The sequence below is a fragment of the Lycorma delicatula genome, chromosome 1 (assembly GCF_047948215.1).
Source record: "Lycorma delicatula isolate Av1 chromosome 1, ASM4794821v1, whole genome shotgun sequence".
Taxonomy (NCBI): domain Eukaryota; kingdom Metazoa; phylum Arthropoda; class Insecta; order Hemiptera; family Fulgoridae; genus Lycorma; species Lycorma delicatula.
The window spans coordinates 13,770,519-13,784,743 of NC_134455.1; the positions used below are offsets into that span (position 1 = coordinate 13,770,519).

The 14,225-nt window shown below is 32.8% G+C and overlaps 1 protein-coding gene across 2 annotated transcripts in view; it reads left to right on the plus strand.

Annotated features, from left to right (window-relative positions):
- Gbeta13F (guanine nucleotide-binding protein subunit beta-1) overlaps window positions 1-14,225 on the plus strand; it is a 173,829-nt gene that overhangs the window by 62,650 nt on the left and 96,954 nt on the right. The window contains exon 2 of one of the 2 annotated variants that reach the window (XM_075371845.1): window positions 13,137-13,190. The exons of the other annotated variant lie outside the window; for it this stretch is intronic. The gene's annotated coding sequence lies outside the window, so the exon portion shown is untranslated. The remainder of the gene's footprint in view (window positions 1-13,136; window positions 13,191-14,225) is intronic. 2 annotated transcript variants of the gene reach the window in all.

Sequence of the window (14,225 nt, forward strand, 5' to 3'; positions counted from 1 at the left end):
TTTGCATAGATCGCAATTTATTGTAGGAATGCGCTCATTTTGCTCACTCGGCAGTAAAACTTAAGAAATTCGTGACTATCAAAGTATAATAATCCAAATTCGGCCGCAGTTTTTTATATTTAAAATCGTGTGGCGAGCTTAATTGTCCGTCTGAATCTAACTTATCCAGCCGGATCTCCGCTTAAAGGTTAAATTATATTTTGGTAGAATAATTTTTGACAGTGTTATTATTCTGTAATATAAAATGTTTATAATTGTACCAGAGTATTTTGCGGGAAACTAGGTCGTCCACTTCCTTTCCCCTCATTTCTCGAAAAAGAACGGCATGCCTGTTTGGTTATTTAGTTGCACGTTTAATTGTCGCTTCTGAAGCAAAAAGAGAAAATTGATGTCCCGAAAGTTTTAATTCCTGGTTTACCAGCCAGTCTTAACAGTTTTCTTACTGTTCTATCGTTTGATTGTTGTCTTTTGAGTAGTGACCTACTTAAAAGTTATTTTCCTAGTGCAAATAACTGTTTAAAGGATTGTTGCGATCCATTAGAGATTGTGACGTAGTTGTTCGACGTGTAGCTTAATAAGAATATCATAGCCAATTATTTAAAAATATTTTCTTCCCTGTCTCTCTGAATCTCCTCCTCCTTTGGGATTTAAGTTTATGTTACGGTTGTTTTGCCGTGGAAAATCTTTTCGGCATATTTTACCGATAATTAAAAAAAAAGTAAAAATAGATTTTTTTGTATAAAACTGTTGTTACTTTGAGTTAAAAATTATTTTCAAATTGATAATTTATTTATTTAATTTCTTTTTCAGATCGGATCTAAATGAAATTGTTATAAATAATGTGTTTTAAAGTCATTTGTGATTATTTTTTGTGCGCACTACATTAGATTTTCCGTTGTCGTTTTGGAAAATAACATTTATCATCTTTTTATAGAATCGTAGGCGATATCACGCTTGGTTGTAGCCGGAGTGGAGAAAAACTTTTCGTATGAGTGGATGACAGCGAACGGGAACTGGAAGGAAGACTCAATTGTCTTTCCCCTCTAAATGCCAATTAACTCCACCGTACAGAATAACCTTTTCGATCTGGTACCGGTACCGTATCAAAAATAGCCGGTCGTATTTGATATTGATAGCAAAAATCCTTTTTAAATATTACAGCTTCTGTTTACACGGGTATTTTTGGAACCAGTAATGAATCTATCTTACCGAAGGAAATCTTTCTTAATGTTTCAGAACGCTGGAAATATTTATTGCACAATTTATTTTGGATTCTTTCAAGAAAATAAGATGGTTTTTTTTGTACAAAAATTCAACATATTACATGCCTATCGCTTTGCCACGAGTGTATAGATATATTAAAAATAGATGTAACTATTTTTTTTGCGGGCAACGTTTTATCTGTCATCAGTCAAGTATGAGACAATGCGTAAACAATTCTTCTTCAATGTCCTATAAATAATGATTCTTTTAATGCAAAATACTAAAATATAATTGTGTATTGAACTATAAGGAAATAGTATTATACTGTTTATTAGTTAATGCTATTAGTAATAGTCTTACACCTGAACAATTGCGTAAAATTTTCTATAGGTAAATTTACGTATAATGAGAATTGAGGAAATGAACCAAATTCTTTTTAATCTGTTATTTTATAATGAATCCTGTTGAGACCTTCCGGTACGTCTTGCAAAATCTGTGGAACAAAATACATTTTTCGACGTTTATTGTCGTTAATAAACTTAAAATTAAAATTAAACCTCTTGAGTTTTATCGTTAATGAAATTTTATTCCTTAAGAAAATTGTCTACGTGGTTATTAAAAAATGAAATTTATAATATTTTTGTTATTTACGTGTCGTATTGTGATCCGTTCTCGCGGTGTGAGCCGTGGATTTGGTGAAAAAATGTAATTTGAATTGAAATGAGCCTGGGAAGAAGGTGAATGAAACCTTTCGCCGGGGGTTACGATTAATAATTATTAAATGACATAATTTCATTTTAATGTATATGTTATTTTTGTTTGTTCTCTGTAGTATGTGATAAAGTGTTGCAGTTTCTGAAGAAGTTTTTATTTAGTTTTTCAAACATGGCGCACCGTTTGGTATAATTACTATTATATATAAATTTAAGACAGCTTACCAAATTCCAATTCGATTTTCTCGAGCGCTTTCGGTTGTTCTGCCATCTTCAAGAGGATAATTATGACTAACATATATAAAACTATAATTTTACACGATTAAATTTTATGTACAGAGTGATTCAGGAGGATAGGGTTATTTTGACAACTCATTCTAGAGGCTAAAAATAAGAAAAAAGTTCATATAAATATAGGTCCGAAAACGCTTCGTTAGCGAGTTATACAGGGTGAAAGATTTCGCCCGAGTTTCAGTTCCTCCGGGTAAATTAAGCCTTTCTGAAATTCTGGGAAGGGCAATTAAGGGGCAAATTCAATTGTTTCTTGTGCTTTTTGAGCTGAGAAATCGACAAAAATAGGTCCCAGAACTGTATCTCTTAGTTTCTAAGATATCCCGTATAAAACGTCTAAATAGGGTCAAAAAACACATTTTTTACGTTTGTCGTACAATAACGTTGTTAAATTGGCAATAAATCATACATTTTTTAAACATAAATTGTAGAGAATTTAATTATAAGAAGATTGATGTAAATAATGTCAACAGAAAACAAATAACATTTTTAACATTCGCGTTTTCACCCGATTTAACGCAAAAAGAAATGGCATACCGTTGCGCAATATTTTGCGGTTTCATTTCTGTGACGAGAGATACAAACACGTGTTCACTTATTACAGCACAACTCACGACTGAGCAGTTGCATCAATGTGCCGCTTGGACTAGAAGTAGCTTATAGAGCAAGGTCAAAGATGGTGTGCCTACGCAAGCTGCAGGGTTGCCACATCTTGCAAAGAAAAATCAGTCTCCTTACTTTATTGTCGCACCTCGTATAAATGAGGTGCATATAATTACTTCTAATATTAGATTCAGTTGTAAAGTATCTTGACATCTGTATTAGTTTCACGTACTTTATCTAAAAACAATTGTGTCAATTTTTAATCTCGAATTATTATTACGACTTTGGTTTTATGCATTTTCATCGTACGTTACACCTATCCGCAGCAATTTCTTCCGGTGTTAAGTTAAAGAATCCTGGGTGTCTTATATATAACCTAACGTATTTAGAATTTCCAAAATTTCTCATTTTTCTCTAAGCCTAGTTTTATGCGTGCGATATTTTTTTCATTTTACGGAGTAAGACTTATCAACGATAGCACGATAAATTATCTCATTGCACACAAAGCTACAGTAATCTTAAAATTGTTCGATAAAATTCCGTTAGGAATCCGATAAATTCGGCCTAAGTCGACTTGGTACATTTTAAATTTAACTTTCACGTTTGTCTTATATCAGTATGACTAAAATGCTTTGTTTATGTTCAGAGGGTTAAAACTAAAATGAAAATTTATAGTTTTGCACTAAGCATTCTTCCGAAAGTGTTATTCATTAGCAGTGATACTGGTTTAGCATTTAAAAATGATTATATTTTGTTTCATCATAGAAACTGTTATTCAAAATTTTCTGTACTTTAAGTAACCTAGTAAGAAAGCGAAATTAATCTTACAGTTTCTATTTAAATATTTACTGTCTAGTGTACACGTAGTATCACTGTGGAAATTCCATGGTAATGGGTAAACATTTTCATAATCAAACAACTTAAAATTTTAAACAATAGTGATAAGTATAGCTAATTGATTAACTTTTATAAAATAAACATAATGTAGAATATCCTGATTTTACATGTTTAACTTATAATTCTTATAATTGATAAAAGTTATAATTCGTACAATTGGTAGAGTTTAATAACAAAAACTTTGTGTGTGTATTTATATTTATATTATTTTTTAAAAGTTAATACTGAAAATATATTTTAAAACTGATGTTGATGCTCGAAATGTGGATTAGTTTTTTAAATATATGATTTGTGTTTTGCTTTTGTTACATATGCATTCGCTGGATTTTATTACTTGTTATTCAATTTTATCTTATACTAATTACTTCTTCAGTAACTTAAGTGTTGAGTGTTATGAGGGAAATTGTGTAATTTCCCTCATTACAGTTAATGAGTCATTTTGGGTACTGAAAAAAAATCAAGGCTCAATCCTGTATGTATGGATGTGAACGTAAAATTATGAGATTTTGTGTGACGAAAGCTTGTTTTATAGAACATTGATGACGTGTATCTTTTTCATGGAAATTGAATAAGGCGTGGATTTATTTCCCCTTTAACCCCTCCTATCGTGAGAGGAATAAATCATAACCAACAAGCGTGCTTTTCGTAGATACGTGTTTTGCTTTTACTCAAATGATCATCACATTACTGTTCTAACACGCTACTAAATTTTTGTGATGGTTAGAAGAAAAGTTGGGGTTGAAGAATACAACAGTGAAAAGTTTTGTAACGAAGTTCTGTTATTGTGATTTTTATTCCTTATTTTTTCATGAGTTTCGTATTTCTAAATTTTATGGACTACAGGGCTTTCATGTTCCCATTAATTTTCTACATGTGTATATGGTCTTTTGGTTCTATTCCTACAGAAGATTTAAGTCTGATGCCATTTTTTTTTATGATAAAAAGTTAATACGGACGTCCAATCGATGCTGATAAATAAACAAATATTTCAAAATTTTAACTTTGAAAATATTTTTAGATTGCAATACGCGATACTCTTTCTGTTATTGAAGGAAAGTGATTTCCTAAAACCAGTCGATCGTGCATATTATTGGTCTAAATTTCTATTTGGATGAAAATGTTGGCAGAAATTTGATGATAAATTTCTATTACTTAAATTGAAGAAAGAAGCATTTGGAAAAATATAGTTAAAAGAAGAGACAGACTTATAGGCCACACACTAAGGCATCCTGGAATATTCGCTTTAATATTGGAAGGACAGGTAGAAGGAAAAAATTGTGTAGGCATGCCACGTTTGGAATATGTAAGACAAATTGTTAGGGATGTAGGATGTAGAGGGTATACTGAAATGAAACGACTAGCACTAGATAGGGAATCTTGGAGAGCTGCATCAAACCAGTAAAATGATTGTAGACAAAAAAAAAAATTGCCAAATGGAAAAGATGTAAATAGAATATTTGAAGTTATTTTAAACGTATTGTAATGTTTTGTTTGGGTTATTGTGTTACAGAGTGCTGTGACAGAAGGTTCTGTGAATGAGAAATGCAGTAGTAACTTCGGGGATAGTAGTAACTTTAGAGAACGGTTTTATGGTGTTGGGATGGAATCGCGATTGAGGGTGTGAGGAGAGGCACTATATTGGCATGTGATGGTGAGGGTAAACAGTAGGTGTAGTATAAATTTGGAGGATGACCAAGTTACATTTACAGGTCACAGACGTTGTGTGTTACGTCTTCTATCTTTCTTGATGAATAAACAAAAATTTTCTTTGAACTTCATCGGTTATTTCTACTTATCCAATCTTACTAGGATATTTTTCCCCTGTGATATTCTTAATTCAATTTATTTTTATCGTTATTTTAAAATAAGTTTTTTTTAAAGATTATTTATTACCTCAATTTAGCGAATATTCCTTTAATACGTATTTAGTTGTTTAATTTCTGTATTTTTTGTCTATACTGTATATTGTTTCAGTAGTACGATTTTATATTTTTTTCGATAGTTTAGGGAGTTCTGTGTACTTTTGTACCGTTTTATGAAGTTTAGCTCGAAAAGTATAAATTAGTTTTTACTTATATCATTGATTTGTAATTTTCTTCCTAAACGTAAAGATTGTTTTCTCGCATTTTTATAATTACTCGTGGGATTTTTTGAGTTTTTTTTTATGTTGCACATACTTTGTGAAATTCGTATTAATTGTTATAATTAATGAAGCCGTTGTTTATTTACAGAGAAGCTGGTATTGTGATTAAAACGATCTTGTTTATATGTTCTGTGAAAATACATCAACGCAATCCGGAAATTAAATCCGCGACTGCAATAATATACAAAAAAATTTTGTCAGGGAAATGTAGATTATAATTCCTTTGATTGGAACGTTTGGTAATTGGTCTATTTTAAAATTTATCAGCTCAGGATGGTGCAGTAAGAATGTATATGTGAGTCGTACAAGCCTTATACTCGCACGATTAAAAAGACCGTAATGAATTTGAATGATGGAATTAGGTTGTTTCGGTATCAAAGTCTAGCACATTTATACCGTTTCATATGTTTTTTTTTTTTTTTTTTTTTTTTAACCGAGGTGAAAGTGTCGCAGAACAACTAATAAGCGATACTGATAACCGCTTAATCTCAATAGATTTATTTTCAGAAATAAAAGTTACTTGTAATTGTGAAATTTTTCCTAATCTTGAGAATAAATATTTGGTTTTTAGTAGCTATAAATGAAAACTGATTACTTACTAATATATTCATTTGTAGGATATTCCGAAAGTTATCTGATCGCCTTGTTTGATTTTCCGCTCGGTGACGAGAGTTATTGCAGTCCATCTACAGCTTGTTACATCTCTGGACGCATGTGTTGTTAATCGGAATACAACAGCAAAATAGTAACCGCGTGTCATTATCGAAGAGCCATTTGCGTTGGTATTCGATCGATCAGGCCTCAGAACTATTCATCTTTAAAACGGGGAGGGGTTTAACTGATCCCCACACTTGATATAAATAAGCAGTAATAAGTATAACAAGTAGTTATACTTATTAACAAACTGCACTCTGGAGAAAAAAAAAACTAATAATCAAACGTAACAGTGATAACTTAAATAAGTTTTGTTAAAGTCAATTGTAGATAGTTCTTGCAAGCGTTTTTTTAAGTGTTATATGAATAAAAATTTCCGCTTTGGATACATTGAACATTTACGTAATCTTCTGTTTAGTTGTCTAGTGTGTTTTCGTAATACGAAGTAGTATGTCGGGTTAATGAGGTTGAGTAATGTATGATTTTCCACACTTTTGCTCCCTTTGATTTCTGCTACATTCGGTACTTACGTATTGGTCGACCATAACCAATAATGATCCCGTAATTTTGAAAATACTTCAAAGTTACGAGATCGTTAACATATTTTACATAAAATGTAAGCATTATTGCTTATAATTATAGATATAAATTAACCAAACTTATCTGTTTTATCCTCTTTATTTTATCTATTTGATCTTTTATTTTTTTTGAGCTGCTTTTTTATCCAAAACTTTTTTCCTGAATTAATGGCTAAATTTACATGAATTATTACTAGTAGAGAATTATCCTAGTTGAGTAGAATGAAAGGAACAGTTGTTTCTCTTCAAATTTTCTAAAATTGTCATTGTTTGGTTTAAATGTATTTCGTTTGCTGTAAATATTTTCTCAGCTGTTTTTACTTCATCCTTTCTCTTTTTCTAAATTGGATTGCAGGTTTACTGTTTAGAAGCATAGTAAGAGTAAAAAGTCATTTACAGTTAACATGCTGTGCTGGTACTGAAAAATAAAGTGTACGTTTTGTACGTATTACTGCTACTACTTCCTGGTTTTGTGTTGAAAAGAATTCATCAGCTGAATAAAAATAATCGATTGAAAATATACGTTTAACGATTTTTCTAAAGTTTTTTCGTCGGTACAGTTAAAACCATTTCGAAGATTTTGTGTCAGTTTAGTCCCCGTTTATGATGGACTCATTTTTAAGTAACTTTAAATTATATTATTAACCTTATGGTAACGGTCAACATTCTATTTTTATTTTATTTATTTCTTATTAAGCTTACATCTAATGGCACTTGCAAAATAGGTACTTGCGTATTAGCCCGTCGACCATAACCATAATGATCCCGTAACTTTGTAAATACTTCAAAGTTACGGGATCATTAATATATTTTACATATTAAATATGTAAGCATTGTTGCTCATAATTATAGATATAAATTAACCAAACTTAACCTACGCTCGCTTATCTCGACTAATTAACAGTAATGTTTTGATTATTTAAATAATAAATAATTGAAATTAATTACTGAATTTATTATTTAAAAACTCAAAACGTTACCGTGTTAATTAGTCGAGTTTAGCGAGCAAAGCTAGCGTAGGTAAGTTTGTTTATATTACATTTATAAAATAAATAAATAAATATAAATGGGTAATATAATGGTTATATCTGGTGATATTAACAATAACTCAAAAGTTTGCAATTTGTTGGTCGACAGGCTAATACGTGTTCCTGTTCCCTTTGATCTGTCCACTTTGCACCTGTTTTCTTCTTTTCTTTCACATCAAATTTCATATTTATAGTGTCGTTTGTAACTTTTCTTCTTTCTCCCATCATTTCCCTGTTTGTCTTCGATCCTCTTTTATTTCGCGATGCCAATTAGTTTTCCTGATTGAATCCGTTCACTGCATCAAAGATTCTCTTCGTAATTATGTTCATAATTCCCTGGTTGGTCTCTTCATCCATATGCCATCTCTATGTACTGCTCTAAAAATTCTTGTAAGTATTTTTGTTTATTTTTTTCTGTTTCTGTTACGCTTGATGCTCTAGTTGTGGTAGTTTCTGATGCGTACAGTGTCTCCGGTAGCACAACTGTCGATCGGTCACACAACCTTGTTATAAAGTAGGGAATGTTTTTGCATCATTTTTGTTTTTTGTACTCCTCATTATTATAAAAACCCTTTTCTTTATTTAATTGAATTAATTCGCTTGTAACGGTGGTATATATGACTATTTCAGTTTTTTGGTATTTTTCAGTTTAGGTGGTTATTTCAGTTTTTTATGAGATTATGAATTAAATCAAAATACTTGTAGAATATGAGTAATTTGTATACACTGATGTTACCGGTTTTGCGTATTTTGATGTTAACTGGTTTAATGAAAAGATACATTTTTAAATAAACGAGTTCGTTAACACTGAGAGTAGCTTTTGTTGGTGTTGATAGGTGTGTGTATGTCTGCGCGCGCGCGTATACGTGCGTTTTAATTTATAAAGCTGGATTTTATATTTTTGATATGTTTGTTTTCGGGTCTTAAACAGTTTGTGTATTAAATGCTAGCTTGTTTTAATTTGTTCCAATTAGGGTTAATTGGTCTTTATTGGTACACGCTCATCTAGCTCTTAATACTCATGTTCAGTTGTTCTGAAGTCCTATTCAAGCGATAAATGCGTCTTCACAGCATTCTTTTTCACGTAACGTGGATATATTGAGCTGCTCCTAATGTCGGTATAAAGTTGTATTTCGTGGTAGTGGTCTGGTATTTTCTTTTACCTTTAATTTCATCAGTCTCATTTTCCTCGTTAAAAATATGTGTAAATACATGTCCGATTTCGTACCGTAAAATATAATGGCTTTTGGTGTAATTCATACCTTAGTTATTCTGCGTAAATCGCCCTGAAACTATTTCTTCCCGCTACGTCCGACAATAACAAAGTTTATTCGAACTATGAATTGTAAAAACCATTATGAACGTAGTAAATTGTAACTGTAGATCATCGGATTCTCAAAATTATTCGTCCGTCGCCCACATTGAGAATCAAAATTTTTTTAGCGCCCTCAGAAATTTTAAATGTACCATCTGTTAAAAATAATAATTGAAATTGCTATTTTTAAGATGCGCTCTTAGAAACAGCAATTGCAATTATTGTTTTTAAACGTGGCATATCCTATTTTTGAGTAGAAATTTACATTTTAAGTGAGAGCAGTTAAAAGTCTATTTAATTATATTTTGAAGTATTTTTATTAAAATTGCTTTCAGAAAAATTATAATTGTATTTATATAGTTATATGACAATAGCGATAGCTTATTCAATATAGCTAGATCAAAACCCTTTTAATTTCCATATTTATTTGTATCAATACATTGCTCCTGATGTACCGCCGTCGTCTGCGTTCCTTTTTCTGCTGTATCATTGACCGCAGACTGCAGTCCACGAACCACGCCAATCACCTCCTTGGCCCTATCCCTTGGTGTCCAGGCCAAATCCCTCATCTTATTCTTCGTCAAGTCGTCACTTTCACTGAGCAACAGTAGGCTGTTTACAATTTCCAGCAGTCTATCGCAACTATCCACGGCAAGTCACCTCCAGCCTCAGATCACACAGTACCCCTCCTCTTCTTCACTGTGGTGCTGACCGTCGTTGGGAGGCGCATCTCCCATTACTGCCACCAGCTATCATCATCGTCTCCATTAGCTATCTCATCACTAGCAACCATCATCTCTAACAGCTATCTCCTGCCCCTCCGCAGACACGGACGCAATGTCCCTCTTGGACGAAGTCTCGGTCAACTCTCCATTCTTTCCCCATCGGGTACGGGAAAATCGCCAGCCAGTCGATCTCCAATCGGACCCTGTCAAGAAATCCCGTGGGACTCCACAGAGCCCGCCCAGTTCCTGCAGTCTCCCGCTCCGACGCGGACATACTTCGAGCCGCTGATTCCCATCTCTAGGCTTGACGATCGAGTTCCTCGTGGGCCCCGAGATGAGGCATCCTGTTTTCCCACTTCCTTCTTCTTCTTAGGCGTTGCAAAAAATAAATAAATAGATCTGAAACCGATGTAAACAAACTTTGTTTACCTTAGGAAACAAGCCTTAGCAACACGTAGCAACTCTAGATTACTTCCGAGAAAACACTTTCAAACGGTAATTACCAACAAAAATCGTAAAAAGGCAGTGCATTCTCGCGAAAAACGTGCCGAGAAGTCTAAAAACACGACTAGGCACTAGAACACCGCCAAAAAATTCCCCAAGTCCAAAACAGTTTCCTAGAGCCTAAAACATATGGCGGTCATCCGGGAACCGTAAAACTAAAACTAAAATTAAAATAATGAAATAAACGAGAAAAAACAACCAAAATAACGGATAAAAACAACAGCGAAAATAATAAATCAACAACACGAACAAAAATAACAAAACAAGAAACTCGAGGAGCCTCGAAAAAAGTGCACAAAGGCGGAGCGAATAAAATCGCAGCAAGCACCCGCAAAGGGCAACGTCTGTGTATGTGTACTTGCACTTATGTATTCGTCCAGTTATTTTGTAAACTTCATTCGTTTATTTAGATAATATTCCAATTTTTCCACATTTTATTTTATTTTTTCTATTTCAGCGAAACAATGCGGAAATATGATTTTACGATACTTACACTGACGATTGAGATGATTTATTGATATCCCTAAAAAGAAGAATTCCACATCATTAATTAGATAACAGGCGAGACCTATAAATCGCTGTATATTGTATACGATTCAGGATTTTGGATATTTGTTTCCTGGTCATTAAAAATTTTACGATCATTTTCACTTTTAAGAAGCGTACACAACATCGATGCATTAAAAGAAGCGATTAAGAAGTCCTGCACATAACGTCATAACCGCTTCATCATTACGGTTATTATGCGGCTATCTGAGAGGAAGTTCTTGGACAGGTCTAGAGGAAGGCCTGCCACCATCTAGTTCTTAAAGGATAGTAAATCGCATCGGATCCATTGGTCCGCCATGTAATTAGTACGATTTCGATCCGGACCCGCAGTACTAATACTACGGATTTTCCTGGATAAGAGGAAGAAGTTAAATCGTAGTGGATAAGGACAATTTACCCGATAAGGAACCGTGCGCTTATCGAACGGACTCGGCCAAGGGCACCTTCAGGCGCTTATCCTGATTTCCCTTTCTCCGGTGTTTTTATCCAAAATAGAAACCTGTTCTAATAGTATTTCCCGGCATAAGTATACGCCGAATTAAATGTACAGAATTTCTATTAACACATTTCCTCAAGAATCAAGAAGCTCATCAAGTTTATTAATATTTGATTATCTCTACAGTTCAGTAGCATATCCGGCTGAACTATAATCCTATTAAGCCACTTAAGGATGAACGCCCACGATTTCTACATCGATTTGTTTTTTTTTTTTTACTTTTTGAATTAGTTAGGAAGATAAGTTTTTGTTTAAACCGGTTGTAAGTACTTTATATGGACATATTGTGAATAGTATATTATATAATTATATATTTGTACACGCGCTTTAATTTATTAAAAGTAGCTTAAATCATAAGTGTATGTTAAATTTAACAGTAGTTTATCGTTGATTTTATTTTTAAATTCATTATTCGAAGGTTGTAACTATTCTTTCGTGGGAGTACCGTTATTTGTATTTTTAAATTAGTTGTAAGTATTGAAATTGTTTGTACGTTCAAAACTGTAAAATATCTAAATAGCTATTATAGAATTTATTTAATGATATCGGTTTGTATTGATTTTTTTTATTAACCTATAAAATTACCATTCGGCAGTGAACCAGTACAGATGGTATTAAATATATGGAATAGAATTCTGCGATTAATTTTGTGTGTGTTTGTTGCGTCCATACGACTGCTGTCGTTCATTTTAAGCTTTATTCTCTAAGAATAACCGTTTCTATTTATCGTAATTTACTTGAAGCTAGTTTTTAATCATTTTAATTAAACAATGTTTTCGTTCTATTTTAATTGTTCCGGATCTCCTTTTATCACTCGTGCCTTTTAATTGGCCGTGTAATAATGAAAATCACAGCTACGAATGTTACGTCTTAATGCGGGTTAAGTTGATTTGAGGTCTATTTTTTAAGAGAAATTCAAAATAGCATGATAGATATAACGCCGATCAGCTAAAACTGCTTTATGCGGCTTTAATTTCTTTTCTGTTTCCGATTTTACAGTTTGCCCGCGCCACGGTTGTGTCGGGCCATTTTTGTCTCCAGAAGGGATTACTACGCCTTGGATGTCATGGCCCAGCGAGACTCGACCGTGTTTAAGAAAATTTATTAAATATTTAAAATGGATGCTTATTAGACGGATAGGATACTTCAAATATAACAGTGATGGATCGATTTTAAAAGGTATAGCACGGTACATGCTGCGCGACCAAATGTATTCAGTTTCAGTTCCGCCATCCGATTATCAGCTTCGCCATTGTCACACTATCCTTTCTTCAGGTACAGAAGGAACGGTACTAAACTTAATCGGATGGTATTACGCATATGAATTCCGGAACGTGAGTGAGTCCTGTACGATGAATCTGTTATAATATTTTATTGTTTTAGTTTAGTTGTTATTTGATGATATGATCACGATTAATTAATTTTCCCTTTTTTCAGGTAAGGAAGGATAGTCTGCGTTATGCTCGACCTGCACTCCTAGTACAAAATTATGTCAGTAAATATATTATTTTTTAGACATACAAAAATGTTATATATTATTTGATTTTGTATGCATTTAAAGTGTGTGTGTGCTTGCGTGTGTGCGCGCGCGCGCATAATTGTTTATTTATTTTTATAAACAATGTTTTAATTGTTTCTCTTTTAGTGTAACTTATTAGCCATTACATGATAAATCTAAACGGTTTATCTTTTTGCTGTTATGTACTTATTTTATTAAAATTTTAATGCTAAATTATCATTTTGTATCGTGACATATTTCTGCGCCGGTTATACGATTAAATCTGCTGCGTAGACAATACGTCATTGTATGATGTCATCTAAATTGTTATTTTATAATTTTCCCTTCAAACCGAAACTGATTTTTAGTTTAACCGAAATTTTTGCTCAACATTTTAAGTTACTTTTATTCTATGGATGTTGTAGTTTTTGATCGGCCCAGTCCATTATTTGTCGTTGAAAAGATAATTTTTCTTTTCACTCTTTTTGTTTACCGGGTCAGCTTCCTTTCGGTGATAGATTATATTCGATCGTTTTCGTGAAGTGTTTTATTTGACATCATTTGTTCTCAGATGCTTCTTACGTCATTGTCATAATGTATTCTATTTCATTTTATGATTTATGGTGTTTACAACAAAAAAAAAAACCTTATCTAAAAGCCGTTTCCTAATTTGGTTTCATAATACGGTATAAATGATTCAAACCGCATTTGTTATCTGTAACGCATTTCGATATTGCCTTCCTGAACCTTTCGTGCATCTGAGAAATGAAACGTTTCACTAGTCTTATTTAAAATTCGTTTTTATTGAAGAATGCGGATCGGAAGTCATTTTTGTTAACAATAATTTTAAGAGATTCAAATATTTGTAAGCATTTTTCTCGTCGTAGTATCTCTAACCCAACTTAGCTCATTTTGGTTATTTACACTTGTATCGAAAATTTTCTCAACTCCTTATTGCTTAGTTAGGAGAGATGTAACGACTATTTTTTGGTCGGCAGCCCTCGCCGTATACTGTTGGTGGATTCCTC